At 37.2% G+C, this 27,155-nt stretch overlaps 1 long non-coding RNA gene across 4 annotated transcripts; it reads left to right on the top strand.

The window, feature by feature from the left end:
- Nucleotides 1–15,063: 15,063 nt before the first annotated feature.
- On the top strand, nt 15,064–26,768 carry LOC105382134. 4 transcript variants are annotated; one of them, XR_007267614.1, is made up of 4 exons: nt 15,064–15,082; nt 25,166–25,206; nt 25,693–25,895; nt 26,220–26,768. It is a non-coding gene; the product is annotated as an uncharacterized LOC105382134 (long non-coding RNA). The 4 variants fall into 4 exon arrangements; XR_005253598.2 differs by lacking the exon at nt 15,064–15,082 and adding an exon at nt 15,118–15,260; XR_007267615.1 differs by lacking the exon at nt 15,064–15,082 and adding an exon at nt 21,237–21,254.
- The last annotated feature ends 387 nt before the right edge of the window (nt 26,769–27,155 follow it).

Genomic DNA, 27,155 nt, shown 5'->3' on the forward strand with positions numbered 1-27,155 from the left:
GCATCAGCTAATAGAATTCACTAAACGCTTAATTACTTAGTCATACAGCCCACATTCCCCTCGCAATATTGCCGAAGACGCCAAAAGCCATTCCGAAACCACCAGCTTTATCTTTCTTTCCCGTAATCTCGGCAGTGCTTGCCAAATTTTCGCAAGAAACAGACCAAAAATAAAAGGGACCCCCGTTCATTAGGCGAAGTCATCAGTATGCATAATAAATTAGGGAACAGCGCCATCGCGCGGCGAGTGGCGGAACTCGAACGATGTGCTTCTGGCGCGTGATTGATTGATGGCGGCAAATTCGAGACGGATGAATGGTGTGTTTAATGAAATAGGATTTGTTTTCCTTGTGCCTGAAGTAATTATATGGACTTCAGACATTTGTTCTTCATAATGTCTGCTAAGCCGATTTTTTGGTGAGTCAAACATAGCTACTAGGAAAATGTCCGTGGAACGGTGTATGAAGCTTAGGTATCTATGAAACTTTCTGTCCAGCATGAAATAGGTACTAAAGACATGGTAGCGACCGCAACATTATGTACAATTTCTACCTATAATTAATAGTAGCTGTTCAACTGTATTTGAATTGCATCCAGAAAATACATATTATCCTTATAAAACCTTAATTATCAAGTAAATAAACCGCCCGGGACTTTCCCGACCCGATCCAAAGGTCTCCATGACATCAGCGAGGCAGCGTTGGCTCACTGCATGACCAAAGAGATACTTTACATCAGAAATTCCTCAGAGCGATAGTCTATTGTTTTGGTGACCAGAGACTGCTCGTCTATTTGTATATTTTTCAGGCAAAAAAAACGCAAGATTATTATTATACTGAAAATCCTAAAGGTACAAAATTAAGTTGTCAGGTACATTTTGTACCTTTTCCATCCCTGAAAACTCAGCCTTTTCTCGAGTAGCAAGTGCGGGACTGTATGATAATGACGGCGGGTGTTTTTGCTCCTCTTTCTGAACTATTTGAATACCTTCAGGGGTTAGGACCGACTGTAGGGCCACTCTGACTAGTCGAATGCAATATGCTATCCCTGCCTCTAATATACTGTGGATTAGAGTCGTGATTTGAGCAGTATCGTATTGACATATCGTAATGGTCAAACAAAAGTGGCACCCTGTATTTGAATACGTTTCCGAGTATTCACCAACTGCTGTGTCACTCGGTCAGTTAGAGTTAGTTCTGAGTTAGTTTGTAGTAAGTTGAGTCGGTCACTCGGTATCAATGATTGGGGGAATAAATTGCAAAAGTCCTGCTCGTTATTTATTGTGTAAGTGTGTGTGTTGTATGTGTTCTTTTGAAGGAAAGCGTGATTGATGAATGTGTTGTGAGGAATCTGTTTGGTGTCATCATTAGCATAAGATGTCGTTGATTTATTGTCTGATTTGACTAATCCGATTCTGTATTCTGTTGAAAGTTTGATGGAATAAAATGAATAAAAAATAGTTTGGACACTACTCTTTTATTTATGGTTTGCTTTCAATGGAGTTTTACAGAGTTCAGTCAGGAGCACAATGAAATCGCACGTTTTTGTTATGTAACTAACCTATCAAATAAACCACTATTTATTTCAGCTCGACTGAACACCGCAAAGACAAAATTAATTATCACATAAACAATGCACTTACACAGATAACCGTCGTAAATCACTGCAGCAAAGAGGGGGTCCTTATTTTTATTTTTCTATCTTATCTCTTTTATTCTCAGTGCTATTCATGTAATTTCTGATATAACTGAGATCTACACCGTTTTGGGTCCTATGTACCTTTACCTACCTTCATCAGCTTCGCTGAATCTGACTGAAACTTTTTTATAAATCATCGGTAAAAAAAATCCAATTACAAATATTTTATTTCAATCTCTCTGATTGCTGTAATCACGATAGGATTCGAAACTAAGGCGCCAGAGCGTTGCTGAGCGGAGCGGAGCTAGCAATTACGCTAATAGCGTATAGTAGACGCCAGGAAGAAGGTATAAAAGTGGAATAATAATGTGGGTGGAGTGGACTGTGATTCGGGAGGTCACTGCATCGTGATGAGGGGCGGCGGCGGCAGCGGAGGCTCGGAGAGGGCCATTCTCGGTGTCGTAAACTACAAGTTTTCTTGTCTCAGAATTGCCCCGTTTTTAGTCAAAGCTGTTGATGGATATTTACCTTTAAGTACTCAAAACTCAAAATGCTGTTGGATTTCTGGGTATTACATGTGATTATGTCAAAGTCTTTGGTTGCCGTTTTACTTCAGTACTGTTTCAGCATAATTTTCTTTTAAACTACAGTATAAAAGGTAGGTACTTTCTGTCCATGTGGCATTCAAATCATGTTAGTACGTTGAATTACTAAATCGCCAATACTGCCAGATAAAGTATTTAAGTATCGAAATACTATGGGAGTTAAAAAGTTGACGTAGCAGAAACTTCAGTTTTTATTTAACTTAACGGCAAATGCTTTTTAAAAGACAAGGCCATTAAAACTTTCCTTTGCCAATTTTCCACGTCTTCTTCAAAGGTAACCAAACAAAATAAAATTCAAAATCCATTCTTAACAAACGCTGAAAACAGTTTTGTTCACAGTGTAGGCGGTGATTGTAGTACATAAGGTAGTACATAGCGCTTGGGTCTGGTTATGTACTGACGTAAATAGGACGGCGACTCCGCCAATGTAGCAACAGAATGTGGGACACAGGGGTGCCGCTCATCTCATGTTTTATAAAGCAATATTTTGTTCAGTTTTTTTCTAATTTGAAAGGCAATGGAAATTGTAACAATGTTCATATTATGTCAAATCAGTAAGTACCTCGTAGGAAAGTTCGTAATTAACGATAACGTTTCATATTTTAACAAATACCTACTCTTCATGTATGGCGTTTCTCAGATTTTTAATATTTTTTTAAATTCTGTTAGTGATTCTATTAAATAAAATTAGGTAATTCTTGAAACTTTTCCAGGTTGGTTTAATAATAAGTTTATCTGCATGAGAGTGTGGAGTGAATGAGGATATGACAGATGATACGGTAAAATGGCGTGACATGACGCACAAAGCCTAAATAAGGAAAAGTCTAGGAAGAAGTAGATCTATATAATAAATTATTTAATTAATATAAGAATAATTGTGGCATCCCTGCGCCCGCCGAGCCAACAAAACTGTGGGGAGGGAAGACAGAGCGGACCTCTCCACCTCCGAGCAAAATGTTATAAAAGTAAGGAAAATATCCTCTTCCCCTCCCCTCCCACCACACCCCGCCACCCCCCTCGCTGAGAACACTCCAGATCGCGATTGTTCATGTATGAATTCACCACATTAGGAGTCAAGTAGGATAAAAACAGGACGCGCAACGAAAGCTTTGAAAAATATCCCAAGCATTGAGTGATATTTGCAGTCTCGACTCCTTTTGAGCGCCTTAAGTGTGCACTTTTTTCATTCCGCTTTAACCCGAAATACGGAGGTAAAAGTCAGCGAAAATAAAAGTAGCCAGGATGGAAGCAGACAGATGTTTTTTAAATTGGATTTTTTAATCGGACAGTCTGAATGTTTGTTTGATATTTGGAAGTTTAATATGTTTTTCTGTGGTGCTTGTTTATGGTCGCAGCCTGCGATTCCGCACATTCCTCAATGAGGCGTGAGGATGGGATTTTAAAGTTGTTTATTAGGTAGTTTGGCAACTTGTTTCATCTACGTGGGACCTTTCTCAGTTTCACTTTTTGGTTAAAGATTGTCTTGGAATTTTGGCTCAATTATATTATATTTTAAAATCGCAACGCATTTTGAGAAGCATAAAAAGACTTACATTCCCATCTGAAGCCTCGAAGGCACCATCCTGCGTCTTCTCTCTCAGCGGGCGAGTGCGTATCGCATTTAATTGGATACAAAAGAAGTGTAATACGGTTTTATTGCGGAGTTTATGTGTTCATCTCCTTTCATTGAATATGATCATGTTCGCTCGAGTGGGGTGCGGCGGAAATATCACATTTGAATAATTGGAGTGTTTATATCTTTAGATAGGTAGCTTTAGCTAATATTATTATAATTATATAAGTAAATTAAATAAAAACAGTACTCTGAATTCTTCATTAGGTTGATACTCAATATTTTTTGTAAATAAATCAAAGATTACAAGCTTTAGAATACGAATCTGCATAATTAACCCTTCCGAAAGTATTTAGGCCCTTCAAAATTAAAGCAAAAACAGAGGACCTCATGAAAGCGTGACCCTCGAGGAAATTGCGAAACATGAATATGCAATATTTTGCGTAATGAAAGAAAAGAGAGGTGTTAATCTTAATAAAACTTGAGGATTCTAGTTTTAATTAATACAATCAAAACAAACAGGGGCTTTGAGGCTTCAACTTTACTGGACCGGATTCAAGTCAAATTTCAAATATTAAGTGAAGGTTTCAAAATTAAGTGAGTAATTATAATTATGTCTCCGTGGGAGGATTTGTAGTTCCTAAAGTGGCTCTTAAAGTTCACCTTAATAATAATGTAGGTCGTACTTAATAACTTTATTAAATTTTAACAAGTTCTTGCGAAGTATACGAAGTTCAGTTCAGTTGATGAACTAACTGTAACTGCTATGGAAAATAGGATTACGGAAAACTTGAATAATCATTGGGATATTCAGTAAGATAGTGTTCCTAGATCCGGCCCTGCGCCGGCTGTCCCCAGGGCATCCAGCTATCACCGGCTTTCATTAACCACCAAACATTTTAATAAAGACTACACCGGTTAAATATTACCTTGTAATTTAATCACTGTTCTCTTGTTAGGTTTCTTTTTAAACTTCTAGGTAAATATAATAGTGTTGTAAGATTCAGTAAGTACTTATGTATACATATATAAATATTTGGCTGTGGTGTGGTACATAGTAACGTATGGGCCAAATGAATAGTTGGTAAAACGTAAATACTGGTTGTATTTTTTTTTTATAAATATTGCTATAAATTCATTCAAAATCATTTACTTGCCCATTGAAATCGGTTTCAATATTTAGATGATACACAAATAATACCTACATTGTACACAATATTAGTACTCTTAACTAGTTACCTACCAAAAAGTTCCAGTGATATATTTTCGTCCGACGACGAAAACGTCCAATATTAAAACTAAGCGCGGCCCATGAATACGAACTGCTAACAGACATCAGAAGTCCTAAAGTACAGCCTCCGAACGACTGAAATTTACATGAAACATTTTAATATACCTCCACCTGCCCTTTTTTCTCACGCCATGAAGGTATCAAACGACTCCCGCCCCTTAAACCCGTTATACTTTGTTAAGGGGAAGCTATAATAATATTTTTAAAGTTATAAAAGTTTAGTTTGTTTAGTTTGACAATAACTGAAAAAAAACTTATAACGAATTATCTCAGAAAAAATAATGTTATCTTTGAAATGTTATTAAGATAATCATCATCATCACCATCCTGTAAACGTCGGCCTCGATCTCATCCAGCCAGCCCAAAGCTACATCAGATTGAAAATTATAAGAGCTGTACCAGTACTTAGTTACTTATCTTATGATTTAATTGCAAATCACTATAAAAATAATGATGAGTTCATAAAATAAGATAATCTTACTTGAAAAATTAAGCCTTTCCCTTAAATTCATGACTGCTTTTATATACCAACCTGTCTATACTAACCGAAAATGGATAAAATATAAAGCTACTTCAAAGAAAGACAAAAGTGCTTCAAAATCAACAATTTTAAATGGAATAGTTTATGTTTTGAACCGACTTTAAGAGACTTGCATTTAAATAATATTGTTATCCTGGATATCCCTTCAATTATTTTAAACATGGCGGTAACATATACTTCTGGGATTATTCAGGATTTCAGGATCTGATGATGTAGCATGGCCAAAGGAACGAGGGGACGTACGCTCGAGCTTGAGCTCTATTGGCTGCGACCTCTGGTACGTAGGTACTTATTGTGCTAGGCAAGACTAGGGCCTGATTTGTTTATTTAATTTATTCATCATCACACTACGTACATACTATTACAGTAGGTAATTATGATGAAGAGTAATTTTACAGAATTTAAATATGCCATTTTGTTTAGTATTGCTGTGCAGTTTTTTCTTTATCTGTAAATGTTTTTATATCATTCCATTCAAAATGCTGTATATAAGCAATTATTTTATTTACTTAACTTTGCATTCTAAACTGAAAAAATTTGGGGTGCCAACCGCAACCTCGTTACCTCGCAACCTAGACGGCCAAAAACCGCACTACGCCCACAATCTTCACACGGCAACTAAGCTGGGAAAAAAAAAGAAACAAGCGCATAATCCGATTTTATTTCTGAAGCAGCTCCGGAGCGAAGGAAAGCACTCGACGGCACAAAGGTGACGGTGTCGCCAGCCGTGCGCACTTCACACAATTTATGCACATAGCTTACCCCGCGACTGCGTCACACGACGTGCTCTCGCTGAAGTAGGCCTGCTGCGGAGACGGGGGAAATAGACAGGGAATCAGGGTAAATATTAGGTAGGTTAGCTAAAAATGGCTTAACACTTTCAAAGCTGATCTGAAGTCTAAAGAATTGGCTGTCCCAGGTTTTACATCGCAGTTTATGGTATGAAATGTTACATAAACCATAAAATACCAAGTGTAAACTGTAATATAAAATACAGTATCCGTATCCTTGTAGAATAAACAAAACACACCTAGTGTGTTTTGTTTGACACACTAAAATTTTAATTACAAAAAGTCTAATAAACACGTTAAATTATACCCCCTTTTTCTTTACCAACAAAAATCAAGGTAAAAGTATACCTATGCCAAAATTTAACAAACTGTTTGGTAAGCCGTTTGTAACCTTATTTCAATCAACATTGAAAGGACGTCGGTCGGAGGTGGAGGAAAGCAAAAAGTTCAGACGCGTTTTGAATTAATGGAATGACAATCGACAAGATTTGGAGGTTAAATAAAATATTGCTGTCTTGTTTAGCATTTGCTTCACATTATTAACTGAGATTGTGAATTATTACTATGTTCAACATAAAATTTTGTTTATTAGCTTATTTTTCAATATAAGTACCTATCTTGTCACACAGAATATTTTAATTGAATTCACAATAATTACGCCATGTGAAAATGTGTTTGCAACATTGTTATGTGAAATGAGAATACGCGTTTGGGGTTAACTGAAGGAAATCGGATTTAACCCCTCCGCGGCGCCCGCCGCCAGCTCCGTCACAGAATAGCAGATAAAACACAGAGCGCTACATAAACCCGCTTTAATCGCCAATTAATCTGTGCTTGATCTTCGTTTTTGTGTTGCCATACTAAAGCGGTAACTACCGTATAAGTAAGAGGTTTCCAGAATTAATTCCATTATTTTCCGCAGATACATACTTAGCAGGGGACGCCTGTCTCATACAAAGTGCCTATTAACGGATAGTTATTCTCGAGAGAGGCAGTGCTTTATGGGATAAACTGAATTGGTAGGCGTAAATGAAATGAATTAATTTATTAGAGAAACTATAATCTGCAGAGACGGGAGACGTTTACACAAAGACATTACTAGTATATAGGTAACACAGTCTTTCTGCTTACGTGTAGGTATACTATATTTTTCTACTTAGATTTTTTACGCCAGACTAGTGACACGCACAATTATTTTACGTTAACGAACTGTCAATCACATGGCGTTAAAAAAACTTCTGAACAATATCCAACCATCTTACATTCAGAAACCTACAATTGAAGCAGCAATGACCAATCTCATATCTGAAGGTTAAAATCATAAAACCATCCATCTAAAAGTTAACACGATCACGTAGTCAAGATTGTCGCTAATAGGTTTAGTATCCGCGTATCAACAGCGCCCCCTGTCGCCGTGCGATGCGTAATGCATGCCAAGTCACAGCTCTTACTATGAACTATACAGTGATAGACTGCAGTGTAAGCAATTTACCTACTAGAGTTTTCGTAGCCTTAGACCACAGTAGTTATTCAGTGTGTATTGTATATCCAGTATAGAATCAGAGACATTTTCTCGAAATAAATAACTACAGGAGCTACAGCCGTGCGGTACGACGCTAAATTTTATTTTAATTAAGTAATTAACTTATTACGGCTATCCATCCAAACTATGATAGGATTAATAAGGTAGGCAATTACTACAGTGTTCGTAGGAGAGGCTGATGTACTTCGCATATTTAAACAATGTGTTTTCCCGATCATTATAATTTTAAAATAAAAGTTTCAGGGCGTAGCACGTTTGAAAAACTTGGATTTAACGTAGGAATGTTAGTGATGGATAGAAACATAAATTATTTATTTATCGACCAGTGCTACTATTTCCATTATTAATAATCTTTAGTTTACCTTCCTACTTAAATCACAATACTAAAAACACTTTTAACCACGCAAAATACTCTGTTGTAGGCCGTTATTTTTTATTTGGCCTGTTTGTTTGTAAGCCTATTCAAATCTAAACATCCTAAAACCGTTATCACAACATAAAAGTTTCTGATTAACTTTAATCTTTTCGGTAAAAGTAAAAACGGATTAAAACAAGCTTCTGCCCAGAATCTATTGACAATTTATGCACCGCGCGGTATTATGCAAAAGCGAGGGCCCAAAGGGCTGATTACTTGGAAAAGGTTCGAAAAGAAGTCCGAAGATTTCGCAACTCTTGTAGGGCTTATGTAGATGTGCTAGCTCGGATTGGGCCCAATTAAGCTCACCTAAGATCAGCTATTACTTAGTATAAAAAATCATACCAACATTATTACCAATATTTTCTATAGCTTTTTAAGTACTCTTTGAGTTTATTATTTTGGTTACAAAATATACATAATAGCAAATATTTCCTTGAAACTTAATTTTGGGAGAGGCTTATGTTTAACAGTGCACATTGTTGGCAGATTATTATAAGTTAAGCTATTTACTAATGATTACTTAATATAAAGCATTTATACGATTCGAATTTCAAAATTCCACTCCTATGAAATGAAGTAACATATTTGGTCAAGAAAAGTATGAAATATATTCAGGTTAGCAGGTGTGTAATCCCTCTTTTGGGGTGATGGGAAATGAGGCATTACTGCATTGTTCTCAGTTAAGTGAAGGGTTTTCTTATTTTCGATGGTTAAATATATTGAGGCGATCCATCTACCTTTACCCCAAATAATTTATAAAACGTTAAGTGGAAGCTTTTATTGTGGAAAAATGTTGTTCGTTAGATTTGATTTATGTAACACCACCAATGGAAACCACTTGTTTTTGTGAATAAAGAATTTATTTAATTTATTTATTATTATTTATAACAGGGTGTAATCAAAAATATCTTTGAAAATCTATTTAAATTGTGTACGAATATATTTGAAAAGGCAGTAAAATTATCAATTGCCAGCCTCGACGTCATGGTTGCACAAATATTGAATCAAACAATTTCTTAAGACAAAGAGACGAAGACAAAAACAAAAAGACACCAGTTTCCTTCATAAGAAAACTGTGACCGAAGTTCAATCAAAGAAGCTTCCACACGTAAGTTATTCATGGCATTACTTATGCATGCAGCAGCGAAAATATTACAAGATTTTAATGAAAGAAATATTAATTTTAAGGTAAGTTTTCTTTGCGATGGCGGTATTAAGTTTGTTCGTATAAATACGGAGATTTTCTGCGAAATATTAAATGTTTTCGCTGGAAATTAGAAAATGTTATTGCAGCCGGGAACAAAATGTTTTGGTCCAGTCTAGTCTCCCGTCCCTGCCTACACACAATGCATCGATGCACGCGGCCTAAAAAACGGATCTGGCTCTGAGCACAGATTTAATTCAAAGGTTGGCTGGAAGAAATTGCTTTTTGACAATAAGCCCGCCATTGTATGCTTTTACTGTGTTTTTCAATTGTTATGTATTTATGTTTGTGTGTTAAAATAAATAAATAATTCAAACAAAATTTAACGTTTTCTTCTGTCATCTGCATACATAACCAGTCAAAAGTTTCATGATAGTTTTCGCTAGAGGGCATGCTTGTTTGCGAGAAAACGTAAGCTTTACAGTTTTGGTGTTTACAGAGACAAACTATCAAACCTACTGTTTATTAAGAGTTTCAACAACTGTATTTTTATAATTTTAAGATTTAGTACGAGTATCTAGCTAGATCATCTAGTTTTGCAATCATATTACAATATGCCTCATAGATCTTCTGATACGAAGGGTTTAATTCTATTGCTATTAAATCTGAAAGTACCTACATACAATTTACATCGGTATATAATTAATTTTAAAATTACTTAAAATTTAATCGTCGTTTACGTTATTATACCTAGACAGAATGTAAATAAGTTGTTTTCATACAAGTACACTTTATTTTTGTGACGTAGGTCAGTAAGTATAAGTATGTACTAAATGATACCTTAAAATGCACTTAGTTATTGTTAAAGTATGTGAGTACAAAATATCTGTGCAAAATATAAATATTTTTCTTTTTCCTTTTAATTTACATAATTCTGATGAAATGAGAGAAACATATTCAAATTTACGTCAAAAACAGTTCGGCCGTAAAAAGTATGAATACGATTTTCCTACACGCTTTATAAAAAAGTTTTCCTCGCGCCAAATGAAGCATATTTCTGCAGGAGCGAGGACCGTTCCGACCACCCTGTGTCATCCTACTGAAGGATCTCACTTTGCTTCAAAGTTACTCTGAAAAGGCTTTGATATTCTAGCTCCTTATAACTTAGATAGTTACTTTAGAACCTTTAGTGCCAATTTCACCATTCTCGGTTATCTAACCGACAGGGATTGATTTATAAATTAAACGTCATCTCCATATAAAATTCATGACAGATGTGTCAAAAGTTAACCATTACTCCCTGGTTAAGCTCTAACAGAGAATGGTGAAATTGGCACTTAACCTTATGTCTGCAGCAACAGCGTTCCTTTGTGGAAACGTCAAGCATAACTCCTATGATGGTATGCTAAGTGACTTTGAAAAGATGGTCTATTGGAAAGGCCTATATCCAGTGGACGATTACACGCAGCTACTGATGATTGCAGCACCAATTTATGAAAAGGAAATTCTCGAAGCATATCATCATGTTTCCCCTGGATTTCAATTTGCGTTATATAAAAATCAAAAGGGGAATTTTATTTGAGGTTCAGCGCTGTAGTCCCAGTTAAGTTATGACATTCTCCGTTATATCGCCGACATTATTCAAAATATCTTAAAGAGCACTTGGAGGGAAACGCTTAACTTTTTATATACATTTTGGTGGCAAATGAAGTGAAACTGTCTCGCAGATGCTAAGAGAAGTTGTTGCTTTGCACATTTTGGGGTTCTTTTATATTATTATAACCAAGCGGTTCTACTAGAACGTAAAAGATATGATTTAAATAGGTATATCTGCTTAACGCCACTGTACTTTCAATAACAAATTGAAGAAAATCACTTAATATTCATAACTCCTAACTAAACCGTGCTACGAAATTCGTAGCTTGCTACGCCACGGCGTAGCAGTTAGAAGGCAATTCAGGTTGCTTACCTAAATGTATGTGTATTGTTAATTACATAAATGAAAAACCATATTTCTACATCTGTGACAGTATAGTGATCTACGGAACCCTATCACTTTTGTATAAATAAACGGTTAGCCAATTCTATTGTTTTTTCTCGTGTCGGCTAAATTTCTTCGCAGTATGTAAATGAATGTTCATGGGGGTGCAGTTGGAGCCTACACAGACGGGGTGTTCAATGATTTAGTGTGATAATGATATTGTCTCTAACAACCTGGTGACTTATAGCCTTGTCTCGTGTCTTATTTAAGGGTTTCGTAATTTTGCTGCCAGTGCAAACGATGCCTGGCAGAGAGAAAATACAGCGTAATTTTTTAAACCTGACGGAAAAAGGGAGGTGTTATATGTATGGTAGCGTGGCTCTCAAACGGCTTAAGCGCTTTCCGAAGACCCAGGGTTCAGCAATTGCTGCTAGTATATACTTGTGTCCCTGCAGTGCTGATTTTCAGCATTTGCTTTTCCTTTACTGAAAGGAGTACAGAGTAAACTACAGAAAACAAAACAGGTAAGAAAGATTTCCCCCACGTAAGTAAACAAAGAGAATATTTCCCACCTCATCAACTACCTACCCTGGACCCCGCACCTCGCGCCCCTCCACCGTGTGGTCATCAATCATGCCCGCAAGAAGCGGACGTCCGACAATAACTTGAGAGAAACTGATGCGGAAGATTCTTGGACTATGTATGTACCTATTTATATCTAGGTAGGTACTTGGTGTTGACCAAAACAGTGCGATCGGACATGTATTTCGCCTCTCACAAAAAATGGGGTGTTATGTTGGGTTGGATGTACCTATGTTAATTTATGTATGTCTATTTGAACAGATGCCAGTAGGATGGTGTAAGTAAACGATGAACATAGGAAGGTCCTGTAAGTCTATTATTATGCCATCTACCCTTACAGCCTTCACTCGTGTAACCTTCTTAGCTTATTTAATTTTCACGGTAAGTGCGTCTGAGACAAACACTCGAAGCTCTCATCAAACAGATATAAGAACAGACACGATTCCTCGTTTAAACCCCCCACCCCCTCCCCCCCCCCCGCTGCATACATTAGACGCTATTTGTTTTTGCTACATTAACATTTTTATTACTTAACTGAGAGGAATCACTTAGACACAAGCTTTTTCGGCCCTAATAGCCTCTAAAGCTAAAAGATTAGCGACTATTTTAGCCTGCATACGGTGTTATTTTGAAGTCTAGGAATTATTTATTGTACATTAAACCCCGCTTCAGTAGTTTAATGGTAAATGTTTTGTCATGTTTAGCATAAGCAGTTGGTAAATTGTATTTTTAAGATTCTTAGCATTCATTCTAACTACCATCAGAAATGCACTTCAATATTAATCGGAAGTATCTGTAAGGATGTATGATAAAGTTACAATGCTTTATTACACTCTCCTTAAAAAATATGATGGATAATTATAACCTACCGATTCAGAACTTCACAAAATAAAATGTGTATTACCATCACACCTCTGCGGTTTAAAAGCCTCTTCGTTTTCCAGCGAACGGTCGTATTTAGACGACATTTAAGTCCCTCTGAGTCCAAAAATCACATTACAAAGTTTGTATCTTCGCATACATTACGGAGGTGTGAACAGAGTGAGTAAAACAGGATGATTATTCAAATCCGGGCGGCGGCGCAGTTTCTGCTCGTTTTTGAATTTTAATACGAAATCTAACAAGTTTTCTGTCGTCAAAGGAAATCGGTTCCTGGGCTTGGGCGCTACGCTTAGGAGTAAAGTGGACACGTACAGCTTTAGGTGAACTAATGTTTATACGGCACAGTAAGCCAAATTTAAACTGTAAACAAACATCGTTTAAATATTATGATCACATCTCTAATCATGAATGAATGAAATGAAACGGACAGCTAATACTAATATAATATAAGTAATTACCGTGTTACAAGTACCTATGTAATTTAATATTTTGTTTCACCGTTTCACTATAATACAACTTCCAAACTGATTGTCAATAGGTACTCGTAGCTTCATGAATTTTGCTATTTCCAGTTCTAGGTAAGATGTCCGATCTCTTCGTAAGTCTACTGCTCCCCGATCAAGGCTTGGCCCTTTGAGTCTGTGATCAAAGGCCGAGTGTCCAGTAATTAGCCACCCCCCTCCTAGATACAGGGGTGGGGGGGTGTCCGTGCGCACAGAGTGACCTGGCTACAAGATCCCCACTGAGACCTGTTTGTTCAGGCACCGAAAATGTGAAAAGCTTGGACGTGAATTAGCATAATTGAATTTTAATTTTAGTTGGATCTTTACTAACTAAAGCTTTTGGTCTGAAATATAGGTATATATTTTTTAAATTTGAAACATTATTTTTGTGTTGACCTTACTGTTTTACGGAATGGCGGAAGATATAAATCTTAAATTGACAAAAGTCCTCATGTTTAAGAGTGAATCCATTATTGTTGAGGGCACCTGCAGCTCACCTGGACTCATGAATCTGTGATTTACGACTGTTTGTGACGTCATGTTCACAGCTGTCTCATAATTATTAGTTTCGGAGGAACAGCAGAGCCAACTAGGTGCAAAGATGTAGAATGTAGTTGTCTTATTATTTTTGTATAGTAAGTGGTCGCGGCCTACTGTTAATATTTTGAAACCGTCTGAAGGTTTCTGTCTCTTTCAGTGCGTACTAACTATCTGATTCAGATGGAGTCTAATGGTTCGTGAGCTAGTTTTCTATGGCCCTTATGAGTTATGTTGTGATTTTTGTATGTCGGTATGTATTGGGGTGTGCGGATCGTTTGTGGCTGTAAGAGCCGTTGATCCTGGCACGTTGCGTAATGACCTCGCGGAGACTCGGCGCCGCCGATCGCCGCTCGGTGCCCTCTCGCTCCTCTATGAAATATTTATGACAACTCCCATAATAACGACGGCGACGATATCATTATACTTTGTGATAGGGGGGTCGGGCGGGGTGGAATTTCTGAACGCTTCTTACCATTGCAAAGTCGCAATCGCTCTCCCGACGCACCTTCCAAATATGCCGGCAAACTTCAACTTTTACCGGTAAATGTAAATCGCAACGTTTCCGAGATGAATCTGCGCAGCCGCGGCGCCGCTCGGCCATGTTCACTTGTTAATTAGGTCCATAATACGACTTGCAGATGAGCCACGAGTTCTGAAGGTGAATGTATAAAAAGCCCTTTTTCAGCATGTATTGTCGACGGCGGCGGTGGCGGCGGCGGCGGCCAGCAGGGTGGGCCCATATTGTGTTTCGAGCGACCCACCAGCCACCAGAAGTTTGCCTGTTCATAAATAAACGCGAACGGTATTCAACAGCCCTTGGTGCTGTATGCATAACGAATTTGAAGGAGGCAAACTTGGAGGCTCTGCTGGCTGGGATGGAGTATAAAATTCAGTATCAACATGGTAGAGGTTTTCATTCGCCGGTCCGCTGTCGGAGAAGACATAGCTCCGTTATTCTAATTAGTCGTGTGATCAATTAATCAATGGTCAGTGCTGGATGATGAGGGTGCTCACGTGGCCACGGGGCGCGGTCGGGTGCGAAGTGTTGCGAGTGAGTTTAGTGAAGTGCTGTTATGCTAATGAGTCGCGGAGTTTCCGGGAGTCTGTTGTAGTTTTATGGCGTTGCGGAGTGCAATGAAGTGCAGTGAGTGGGACGCGCGGGAAGCGGCCATCTTGCGGCTGTCAGGCGGTTGCCGCGGCGGCCGCCAGGCGGCGCGTGTGTCGCGGAGGTAATATGGCCGATTTAGACTCAATGTTTAAAACATTATGGTTATTAAGCAGTTGCTTTGTGATGTTTCGTCATTGCGAGTTTTATCGTTTTGTTTATGAAGTATTCACACCGCTGAAATAAATCAACATCTTTATAACCTTTTGTTAGATTCTGTTCTGATACGAGATTTCTACCGCATTAAAGGAGGGGTTATCTGGAACGAACAAGTAGGTAGGTATGTAGGTAGCTAACCCAGGTGATTGCTTGGCAAATAGTGGCTAGATGAGGACAGCTTGGCAGCTGGACAGGATGGTGAGATATTTCATACTCAGCAATAACCGGCTATCAGACACGTTTTTCAAATGTTGTTCTTTTCCTGAGCATGTAGGTTAAGCAGTCATTGTCAGCCCCGTGTGAGCTGAACGTGTTAAAGGTACCTACAGCTTATTACATCACTCGAATATGCTATTTTCATGCACATTGGCATTTATGAGGTATATTTTCGGGGATATGAATGCCTGAAACTAGCTTCGCTTGTAGATTTATCAACATTTTTCGTTTTGCTAAACATAACATTAGCTAGATTCTTAGTAGTAGCACAGAATAATAACTAGGTAGTAGTAAACTATAGGTAAAAATATAAAGTGAGTAATAAAATGTTAGTTTCCTGAAAATCCTGCAATCCGTATATTCCACAGTAAAAACTCAACCGCCGAACCTATCATCACAATAAAGTTTCCCGAACACAATCCCCACTCCGACCTCACTTCAGCTGCATATAAAATGCGTTCAAATCACGTCGTGTCGCGTCGCCGTGACACGTCATTTTCCGCGACGCTGCATGCAGACGCGACACGACACGACGTCACATAGGGGGTCACTCTATACAACGAAAAACTAATTTTAATAGCGTTGCTGCGCGAGCCCAGACTCCAGCTCGTTGTATTAAACGTGCCGATCGCACGACAGCTCTTGTTAGTTAGTTTTTGTGGAGGGAGGGAGTGACCCTCCAGGTGGGATATGAGTCGTCACTCGACACTCGCTGTCAGCGTGTCAGGAAGGGGTGAAGTGTCACGCGGTGGTGGAAATTTGATTATCTCGTTCGCGGTTTGCGTGGTTATACCGTAGTTACATATGGGCTGGCGGATATGATAGTCTGTTATGTGGGTGGTTAGACTAACGTTAGTTTTATTACTTCAATGTTTAAGAGTCTAACATTTAGACGATAATAAGGTTTTATAGGGAGATACCGATGCAATGTTTAATAATGTGATATGAAGCCCAGCGATAATTTCGTTTTATAGCATCTAGCTATTTTGGGCTATTTCTAGTTCGTCATGAAACTGAACAAATTTAGCTCAGTTAGCTTTTTTTCTCCCCGCAGCTATAATTACACTCACAGGGAATGAAACTTAGAAAAGCACCAAATTAATCCTAAACGGGAAAAGCTAGCTTAATGACGGTTTCTGCAACATTGAAGTACATTTAACACAGCATCAGGATATTACCAACAAAAAATGTAATATTTTGTTGAAATTTGAAATGAAATGTTCAAAAAAATTGGGGTCGTTTGGTGTCGGCATTTTATAAGTGGAACTATTTCATAGCCTGTGAGGGTATTAGCTTTGGTATCATACGTAAGTAGGTAGTGATCGTTCATTTCACTGCTCTAAACGTACAACTACACACAGACCTCTCCCAAGGAGCGCCACAACATTCTGTGCTTGGTTTTTCTCATTCAGCCACTACCTAGTGATGATCAAACGTAGTCATTTTAACACCGTGTGTATGCCAAGGTTTGTTGGCATATATGGCCGGCCCACTGCCACTTCAGCTTGTAGATTTAAAGAGCTATTATGTGGGTCACCTTAATGTGGAAAAATCGTAGAAATTGGTTTTAGGCGGCAATCTGCTTTGGCGACATTCAACTTTTTAGTTAATCAGGGGTTGAAAACAATACAAAAAATATATTGTTCTCATAGGTACTAACTACTTAAAGCTCTTTTAGCGTTAACAGCTACGTATTTAGCCAGAAACGAGCGAGTGCATTAAGAAACAATGGGCAAGGCATTTTCTACAATTAACGCGAGTGGCCGCCGCGTGTATATTTACATTTTCCCATTAGCGCAACAAGACGGGGAAAACTGTGTCGTTTGTTTAAGCTGACGGCCACACGAACTGTTGTACTTTTGAGCTCCGAATTGTTAAATGCTTAGCTGTAAGTACAGCAAGTAAGGTACTTACCAGTGTCTGCATTGAAGGCCTTAGGTTCAGTACACGGTGGCGTTGAAGATTCACTGCAAGCATAAAAGCAATGGTATTAATCAATTACGTGTTACTTATATTTATCAATTTGATAGGTACACAAGTAGACAAACTGAATTAAGGAAAAGCTTTTGAACAAAAAGTGTAGTTGTATAAGATACATTATATAAGTAGATCTAGATACTATCAATGTAAAAGTGAAACAAAGTCAGTTTAAACTAGGGACAGTTTATACCTAGTACCTATATGTCCCTAGTATCTATGTCCCGAATTCCTTCAATTACTAAAACATCATTCTTATTTATTTATTTCAACTGGAACACCAGCAGCAGCACCATTCTTGAGACCTTACCAGTTCTATAATATAAAATTGTGATCAAAATAACCTGAACAATGAGCATGCATCAAACTTTTGATCAGATGAATCACAACACAGTACACCTAACTAGTCCGCTCATAGAGTCAAACCGAGTAGCAAATGAGACCGCATTGCGCCTACACAGTGGGCGTCGCCTCGCTCAATCAGACATATTCCGTTCCAACTTATAACCGACTTGGCAACTCCGACTTGGCAGTCACGCTCCTACCACATAAGTTGGCACTTAAAGAAATGACTGAGTGTCACGAGAACGCCTAATTAAATGTGCTTTCGCCTCGTTACAGGGAACAAGTGTGGGAGGTGTACAATTGTACATTTGCGGGACTGAAAGTAGCTTTCCGTTTGAGGTGATCGTGAGATTTGATGTGACTGATGATGATTAGTGAGGCTTAATAGTGTTAATTAGATTTTTATGAACTTATGTATTAAGTATCACGTTGGTTACTTGAAAGTACGTAAGGGCGTTATTTAGACACTGAACAAACGTTATTGTTGGCATGTAGTAGTACCTATACAACGTTAGCATTCCTCTATCTATAATTTATCTGAAAACTGCTTAAAATTGCAATACTTATTATATCATTTTTGAGCTTCGAAAAAATCAATAAAAAATTGGTGCAGCAATTTCATGTTTGGATTCATACCTAATTACGCAGAATGCTGCGCTTTGAAAGGAGCGTTAAAATAATTCCATCTTGCGAAAGTTAACTACCAGTCAAGCCCTTCGTTATCGAAGACAGCCATAAAACACCAGAAGCACGACACGACCGAACAAACACGGAACATCGAACCTGGCCCACTTACTGAAAACACCAGTTGTAAACAATCCACTATCACCACTTACCCGCGGTTCCCAGCTACTCGTCTAGGGCATCTAGTGCTTGCCTAGAACCTAGGCTCGAGGGGGCGGGGACTAGGTCCGTAATGGTAGCCTAAGAAACGCCGTCGGCGTTTGCGCTAAGCACGTGCATGGAGGATCCCACGCCAATTAACATACAGGATGACATTGCGATATCGAACTTTCTTTTTAACCGCGAACCGAAAATTTGTGTCGTTATTTCAAGTTTTCGTAGCTCCCAATCGGACAATGTAAAATACATATACAGACAAATTGAGAACCTCCTCCTTTTTTCGAAGTCGGTTATAAATAATACTTTATTGGAATTTGAAATTATGGTTTTAAGTATTGTATTGAGAGATTGCTTTTAGCAATAACGCCACCTATTATGTCAGTACAACTGCATAAAATTTAAATGTGTAAGTATGTACCCACAGCTGTACCCTTCGTTCATCGCAGAATCTCAGGCTGAACATCCCTGAACATAAAACTAAATTCTACAGCGAATCTTTTACTGTCCAGGCCACATTGTTGTGGAATGATTTACCCACACATATCAGACTTGCGCCTTCGCTAGCATCATTTAAATCCCTGCTGAATAAGCACTACAATAAATTATTATCTTTGCCAGAATAATATTTATTTATAATATATTATATATTTAAAAGTATGTATATATTTAAGTATATAAGTATGTTGTATGTAGTTTATATTACCTATTACTAGGTATAGATTAGGTATCATTTTATATAATTGTTAATTTTTCCTTTTATAAGTTATGTTTGTAATTTTTTGCACTTTCCCCTTTTCTTTTGTATAATTTCTCTCCTCCGAGATAGTCTGGAAGAAATTACTCTTAGTAATAAGGCCGCCATTTGTACCGTCTATGTTGTGCATATTCTATTGTAATTTCTGTGTTTGTGTGCAATAAAGAATTATCTATCTATCTATGTTTTGTTTGATCATCTCATTTTTCATAGTGTTTTATTTTTATATTAGGATAGGTCAGATCTGTTTACCAAAATGTACGCTATACATACATAATAGTATTATAGTCTACCGATGAAAGGTATTTGCTACATACTTTGAAATCATATTTTATTTTCTTATTCCAGTGATTATTATTTTGTCATCATTGATCTCGCATCACGTGCAACACCCTGTACGACCAGTAATCGCCGTGGTCGTGTTCCGCGGTTGTTTGCTCAGCGCGGGGCGGCGGCGGCGGCGGTATCGATATCGATCACGATGCGCGCCCGCAAACACTCTCCACTGACGATCATTGTACACAATGGGCCAACCACTCGGTTAATACGGACATACAATTACAGTGGTAGGAAATCAAATAGATCTACGATCAGATTTCAGAAATAATATCACATTTAGGAAGCTTATTCACACTGAGTTTGTTACGTAGGCTGTAGTTATTGCTAGAAAAGATTAGGGACTCTTAATAAAACTTTTGTAACGTAACCATTAAATAAAAAGAAAATACTTTAGAGCTTGTGCTGCGGAAACTTTTGATGATGGAACAAAAGTTTGTTACTTATGCAACATTAAGAAAAATCAATAGCTACAATATTTATTTGGTATTATTTTCTCGCAATATTATGACCTGATTCTGATATTCTGAGTTGTACCTATCTATATACCCTACAACTTTATTTCGATTTAAAAACGTATCTGTGAGTATGTCCAACAACGAGCAACATTCAGCCCAGTGTGCGATCATTATCAATTAACCTCCGATCAGTACACTTCTGCGATGTAATGGCAGCTCCTACTGCAGCGATAATGCACTCACATCCACGGTGTTTGCACTGCATCTCACGTGGAATATGGATTTCTTTACTAACTATAGGAAGAGGATTTTTAAACCCTTAGTAGACTTTCCTATGTAGTTGATTTTCTACAGTACTTTATCAGTGATCAAGGCATACTTCGTCAAATAAATAAATGCCAGCACAATTTCATTTTATTTTTATGATTTATTTATTTAATCAGAAACAAAACGAACACAAAGAAAGCATAATAATAATAGTAAGTAACAAAGATTTTATGTTTCCTTGAATGCTCGCATAAATGTCAGTTAACTATATAAGAAATATACTTGCGTATTACAAGACCAGTTCTGACAGTCCAGACTGAACTCCGAACTGATTCGATTACGTAACGTTTATATAAAGAGGGTAATCTTTCAAATAAATCCTTAAGGTCGTATCAAAATAACTAAGTTTCCATTCCTTATTGATCGATTTCCTGAAAATTACTAATTACTTAATTGTTTATTGATCACCAGCTAGAGGTTTTCATACTCAGTAAGGGCCTCCGCCGGCGGAGAGACCTAGAGTGTGGAAGCCTAGGTCTCATTGCCCGGCAGTGTGACATAATAAATAAATACCTATTTTTTTTTAAACAAGGTAATGAATATCATCGATACTCTCATGAGATAGCATCTCTGCAGTCGAGCCCCGCGCCCGCGGACCCCACACACCGCACATAAATCTGCGCGTAAATACTACATCTTCACAGTACGTACAATTCTACTTTTTAGCGTCCCGGGAAACCGCATTTTTATTCAAAGTAGCCACTTAGTAAATAAAATATGTCTCTTTTTAAAACAACTAACAGGCTCTGGGTGGGGATTCGACCTTTTTCCACGCTTCCGGTTTCTTTCTGTCTTTTGTTTGGTTGTTTTTTGGAAATTACTCGAAAACGTCGGCATCGGCTTGCGGGAGGGTACAGTAAAGTGGCGTGCAGGTTATTTGGGACACTTCGTGTCTAATTAAAAATGTTGTTTATTTTAGGATAATTACTGTGATTTCTTAACCATTTAGGTAAGTATGGTTCGCGGAAATCATGAAATATGGATTAGTATATGTCTATGTATAAAGATTTTCAGTTTAACCATCAATAACTTTGTTTAACTGCGGTTTGAGATTGTCTTACTTCATTACATGGGTTCTCAGGCCATACGTGTGATGTGAGAAAAAGTTACTAGTTAATTGGTAGGTATTTTATTTCCACAGCATAAAGGTTGACTGGAAGAAATCGCGTTAAGGCGATAAGTCCGCCTTTGTATATATATATACTTGTATTGTTCTTTCTTTTACTCTTAACTTTTACTTTAAACTGTGCTATTTGTGTATACATACAATAAAGTGTTAAAATAAATAAAAATAAATAAATAAACAAGACCAATAATAATTGATTAAATGTTGCAGTTAAGTTTTAAAGTTTTGCTGTATATAACTGTAAGTACACAGCTTGTAACACACTTATTAGGTACTTAACATATTTTTCGGCTAACACAATTTATAGATAGATAGATATTCTTTATTTGTACACAAAAACATGGACAAAAATTACAAAATAAAAAACTTAATCTAACACACATATGTACAAATGGCAATGTGCAAATTTATCTGGCAAGAAGTGTGCTCCAGTTTGTTAGAAAATTGTGCCTAAAAATGTTTAGTTGTCTGTGAATTAGCATTTGTTTGGGAGTTCTGGGACCCTTATTTGTTTTTAAAAGTTACGCCCAAATTTAATTTATTGGGGTTTTCCTGAAGACTTTTTTTGAAAGCGAGTTACAGAAAATGTTTTGTCAGCTCTTTTTCTATTGCGTTGGTAATAGTGACGCTTAAAATATTCTTATTCAACTTTTAAAAGGGAAGTTGTTTAATATTCTAAATACTTACCTATATACTGGTTTTTTAAGCCCGGTTTTAGAATACTACCTAATTTATATAATATTATAATAATAATTTTGTATGAAATCTCTGGATTATGACCGGAGAACCATCTTTAGTCTACATTTTATAATGAGTAAGTTTTCCACTTTGCCCAATATTGTGGGTGTTGCATTATTCATACCAAGTTGTATAAATTGTAAAGTAGATTCAATTTTTATGTTTTTTTTTTTCCTTTTAAGTATACGTTTTTTTAGTGAATATTAGTAGAATGACAAAATTTTAACAAATGTGGAATGATTTCATCATCATACCAAATAGATTTAAACAATTTATAATCAAGTTTACTAAAAATAACGTTTAAAAAAAGTCTTGACAAACAAAGTAACTTCTATTTTTTATTTATATATTATTTTTATTTTTTATTCTCAAATTTGCAAGTTCGTTAAGAATGACTTCTAAAGTCATCCTCATTCGGCTTACTACTTGTTTCTTTTTTGCAAACCCCCTGTATAAACAAAACGTATAAAAATTAAGAAAACTCTTCAACAAAACACTTCAAATCTAATATAGCAGGCACATACTTCATCCAATACCCACGTACACAGTACATAAGAGACCTGCAGAGTAAATACTTTATCCTCTTAATAAATGGGATCGAGATTGAACAAAAACTATGACTGCTGTAGGCTCCTCGGCCCCGCCCTCGCGCTGGGCGTGGCGCCCGCCCAGCCGGCCGGGCGGGGCCCACGCCCACAGGATAATATTCCTCTTTTTCCAGGCTATTTTCCCTGAAGGGGGAACAGGGGGCATTTGTCTCCACGATAGTAGCCCGAGATTATTAAATTTACCGAGCGAGGCAAAGATGGCCGGCTTATGTATCTACTCGGAAGGTAGATACCGAACTTTATGTGTGGGTAGATGAGAGAAGGTACTCCAAATGATAAATGGATAGTGCGAGGTGAGGAATGGCCTCGTATTCAGATGATGTAGTGTGGTATCATTGAGTTATACGAACACTTGCAGAGTAACGCCCGACGCCCGCTAGTTATGAAGACGTGATATATGATGTAGGCATAGTTTGAATTTTAAATACTGTCTTGTGCTTTATTATGACTTCAAAACACTACATCGCCTTTACAATAAGGTTTCGATTCTACGTAAGTTGGTAGTAGGACAACAAACAGAAATCGTGTAATAACTTCTTCTAATTATTCATAATATTTTATGGTGATAGCTTCTCCACTAACATAGTACGTCAATGTTTTTTATATGTTTAATTTGGATGTGACGTGTGCATATCAAATCTCCACGTGGTGACATTACCTAGCGTATTTAATAATACACTCTAGAGATATATAAAAGTTCCACTTGGCATTGCCGTTCATTGTGAGTTTATTTATTAACTTGGTCTACTTATAGCAACCTTACCTACATATATCTATCTACAATGATACCAACATTCAGCAAAATCTAAACAACCTAGACATTCGTTTAACTTTCATTTACTGTAGTCTCGCAGACCGCAGACCTGAAAGCTTTTTAAAAATGTTTTCTGTAAAATATAATTTAACGTCCGTCAACATTTCGCTAACATCCATTAAAGCAGGTACTTGTAAAATTCTGGAAACATCTTTGAGGCGAACACTCGCGCTTCATGCAAATGAACGTAACTTATAAATATGAAAATTAGAAATGCGAATCAGAAAGATAAATTTAAGAACAAGAAATAGTCTGTTGACTTCGTTTTCCAGGCTCTGTGTAGGTAAACTGAATTAATTTCCGTACATTACGTTGAATATTGCTTATTTTTCGTGACTGTAATCTTTCATGGTATGAACAACAGCTACCTACAGATTAGAATTTAGATTTAGTTACATTTAGTAAAAACATATAGTATACATAATACACTCACGGGCAATGAAAAGGTTCCATTGACAAAAGAACCAAATTACTCCTAAACGGAAAAAGCTAGCTTAATGACGCCTTCTGCAACATTGATGTTCAGGAATCAGGATATTACCAACTAAAATCGGTAATATTTTGTTAAGATTTTAAAATAATTGTTTGAAAAAATTTAGATTGTTTGGTGTCGGCATTTTGTGAGTGGAACTTTTTCATTGCCTGTGAGTGTAAAATAATAATGATAATTATTGTTAATACAAAATGTGGTTAAGTACGTAAGATAATTGCTTAATAACTTAAAATAGGAAATGATATGAAATATTATAAAATGAACTGAAACTGAATAATAAAAAAAACGACTGGGTATTACATGAACTTAATATTTTCACGACTTTTACGGTTGAATAACTGATTCTCGTGACTTGGATTTTTCACAAGTTATGTTTTTGATAAGTACGAGTAGCTTCATTATTACACCTAACAAAACAAATTAAAATTAAAATCTCACATTCGTCGTTTTGGCTGTGGGCGTGATTGGTTCATGGTATAAAAGCTAGGATGCGCGGGCGCTCCTCGCACTTGGGCGATGTCTCGGGACGTGAGTATACTCTCTCTTTAACTTCCATTTTGAATTGCCTTCCGCCATCTTGTTCAGACCGCGTGGTGCCTTGCATTTTAAATTATTTCCAGTGATATCAAAATTCATAATTCCCCCGTAAAGAATGAAAAATGTTAATAAAGCTTTAATTCATGTGGTCTGTTACGTAATTTCAGTGTGTTGAGGTATAGTGTAAGAAACGTGGTCTAGCTTTGAGGTTACTGAAGTGTGGTTTGTTTGTCCGCAGTGAGCCAGGGTTCCTTGACTTTCGCGGCCTGTAGCGGTATGGTAAGTATTTTTATTTGTTTTATCACATTTTAGGCTAATGATAAACGAGCTTTTATATAGCAGAAATTATTATTATGTCTGCCATCCACGTTGTTTAGCCAATTCTTTAATTATTACTGCTCTCTTTTCATCTACGCTTGCTCTGCTAAGTTGTGAAATTCCATTTGCGAACCGTCACATGTGTGGCATAATGAGCTTATCATTTATGCTTATTCCACACTTATCTTCATTCCACATGCTTTAATAACCTCAATACTTTATGTAGGTTACCATATCACCACAAACAACGTGTCCTGATTAACCTTCCATGCAATCTTCCGCTGCTGTATTTTGCAACCGCCCAGCTTATTTCCACATCACCCTACTTCCCCTTAGCTATCCATGCAAATTATTACAGGCAGAAGGACCTATAGCTACGGCAGCAAGCTCCGATGCCCACATTACCCTACCCCTATGTCACCTTAACCTTGCAACATCTTGTTACAGGCAGAAGGGCCTGGCTACGGCGGCAGGCCGCGGTCGCCTGGTGCCCGCGCTGCCGGCGGCCCCGTGACCCCCGAGGCCCCTGCGGCCCCCGCGGCCCCCGCGCAGCGCCCGGCTGGCAGGCGCGGCTGACGCCCCTCAGCCAGGCTTGAGGGTCGGCCAGCGGAACCGTCACCCTATATGTTTATTTATCACCTTCGTGTAATGTAAGTTACCGTTTTTGATCGATGATTACTGCCAGGGTTATTGTTTAATCTAACAAACAGGTCGTGGGACATCAAGAAAAGATCAGCCGTTTCCAATAATAATACGTACTAGTTTCAGTTAAATTGTTAAGGATTCCTTATGTTATAGTTATGGTAAACGCGTTCTAAGTTAAAGTCTAAGTTCTAAGTTTTTCACTTTTTTATTTATTCTAGTCTAATTATCTATGAATGTCAAGAACCCACTACTTGGTATTTACAGGTCCTTTAACCTATAAGTTATAGTAATCAAATACCATTCAATAACACGATGATGTGTAATTCCAGTGACCAATCCGGCAGTTTTGTGGACGCGCGGCGGCGTCACGAGCCGCCAGCTCAAGACCTCCGGGAATCATAACCACCATATCGACAGATTTTATGTATATTAGTTTGTAGTTTATCTTTAAATGTAAGTAGATATGTAAAACGTTCACCAATTCGCATACAACATAAATCAAACACTAGGTTAAGTATATAACTCTCACTTTTCCGTTTTATTTTTCCACGAAAAAGCTTTTCCATGTTATTTTCATTGTCTATGCACGTTACAAGCGTATTAATTAAGGTTTACTGCTACGAAAATGTTGTAAATAATATGTACTTTTCCATTCTTTCAACATTTTTCATTAGATTTAAGTAAGTTGTGCTCACAATTTGTTGTAACAGTCAGCAATAAAGTGCGTATCTTTCTCATCGAGCTAAAAGTAAAGATATTTGTTTTTATTAAGTAATATTTTAAGTTTATTATGTTTTCCGAGTGTTCAACATGAGATATATTACTGTTATCCCTTTTACATTTTTGGTTTTCTTGCAATAAAATAGTTTTTGTATTTCTATTGGCATTTCATTTACATTTTAACTCGGCAGGTTTATAATTAGGTAGTAAGTATAGGTACTTAATTGGTGAGATAAAAATAATTTTGCCGCTCTCTAAAATTAGTATTTCTAACACCCATATTGATCCAGACCTTCTGTACATAATTATCATGACGTCGTCGTAAACACCCGTAACACAGAATAATAACTAGTACCCGTGCCCGTAAGTAACTCATTCTATTTTCAATTGGTAAACATAAACTGACTGAGAAAGACAAGCGATAAGAAAACTTCAGTACTTACCTAATTAATAGGTATTCATTTATTTATTTACACTTTATTGTACACAAAAATCAATTTTTCCATGGAATCATTTAAAAACATAGCTAATAATTTGCGCACAAA

Source organism: Plutella xylostella, chromosome 22 (genome assembly GCF_932276165.1).
Source record: "Plutella xylostella chromosome 22, ilPluXylo3.1, whole genome shotgun sequence".
Taxonomy (NCBI): Eukaryota; Metazoa; Arthropoda; class Insecta; order Lepidoptera; family Plutellidae; genus Plutella; species Plutella xylostella.